The sequence below is a fragment of the Manis javanica genome, chromosome 14 (assembly GCF_040802235.1).
Source record: "Manis javanica isolate MJ-LG chromosome 14, MJ_LKY, whole genome shotgun sequence".
Lineage (NCBI taxonomy): Eukaryota > Metazoa > Chordata > Mammalia > Pholidota > Manidae > Manis > Manis javanica.
Window position 1 is genome coordinate 12,619,391 of NC_133169.1, and position 1,571 is coordinate 12,620,961.

The following is a 1,571-nucleotide window of genomic DNA, read 5'->3' on the forward strand; positions in this document are numbered from 1 at the left end:
GTTAGTTTGAGGAGCTGGCAGCACAGGGCATCGCTAGTGATTCATGGGCTTATATTTGCTTGTGAATAATATTGTTAACCATTAGGCTACTGCATATCAATTGGCCATATGATGTTGTGATGGGTGCTAGAGGGGTTATAAAGAGTTGTGAGAAGCCCCTGCCTTCCAAGATAGTTTGGAAGCAGAGCATCTGTGCATTCAAAGCAGAGATCAGTACACCAACTGTACTGAGCAAAAGCCAAGTGTGGGAGCATTGAGCGGTCACTCACCTCTCTTTCCCAAAGGGGTCTAGCAGCTACACAGATCATTAAAGCCATACCAGCTAAGTGGGCAAGGAAGTACTGATTTATTACTTTGGACAATTACCCCAAGTATTGCTTCGATGAGTTGTATTGGGGAGTATGAGTTACAGCTGAGGTCATGGTGGGGATTTATCGCTCCCACCCCAGTAGAACTGAGCCTGTCCCAGGGATTCCAGCTGCTTTTGGCAACAGGCTGAATGGACAAGGACCACAGAGAAGAGTGGACTCTTCCCATATGTGCATTCTGCACAGGGACAGAAAATTGAAGAGAAACTGTGACTGGCCATAGGAAATGAAAAAAAACAACAACCGTTATCAACAATTGGCCTGGTTCCTATTTTGAGGCACAGTTAACATGCTTCCTAGTAAAACACAGTCCATTGAATGTCAGACTTTAATCAGTCAGCTTGTAACTCTTCTGAGGTTTGGAATCACTTCTAATAATCCTTCATGTGGGGAGCGAGCTCTTGAAGGGAAATCCCTTATAAATATAAGAAGATGGGGAGAAATATTTCTTCTTCTCCGACCGTGTGTTAAATGTGTTATAAGAATAGTTTGACAGTGGTAGTGGGGAGAGACAACTCTAGGGTGGCTCAGGGTTGGGGACGGTCTGGGGGGGTCTCATGGTAAGGTTGGTTTTGAATTGACTTGAAGGTGGGAGTGTGTCAAGAAGGCAGAAGGCCTTCCAGGCAGTGGACGAGGACAAGCGATGGAACCGTGTGTGGAAGCAGTGAGGGACACTGCGGATGGAGCCCGGAGCAAGGAAACCGTGGACCAACTCGATGGGCTTGGGTGTGATGCTCGATCTTTACCCTCCATTAACTGGTTAAGATCCTGGGAACAGGTGCTTTGTAAAAACTGGTGGCTGGGAATAGGTGACTTGTAAAAATTGCTTAGGGCCCTACCACCATGGAGAGGAAAGGGGCCTCGAGCAAGGAGAGAAGCTCCCACGCGCAAATGTGGCCGCAGTATTGCACAGTTGCCTTATGTGGCTTGCCCTAAGGGAAACCATTTTTGGGAAAAAGAAAGAACCTTTAAGCAGAATGAAACCTGCCTGGGTTTCGTCTATTTATTGCAGGAATCTACCCTCTTATGTCTCTCAGAAGAGGCTGTGTGGTTATCCAGTCTCTGCGTAAATGATTCTTGCTATCTCACTATTTCTGTAGGCATCTTAATTCCATCTCTCCTTTTACAGAATGCTCCCCTGTCCTGAAAATTTCCTTCCTGTAATTCCCAATTTAGTAGTCCTAAAATAATAAAGAAAAACTC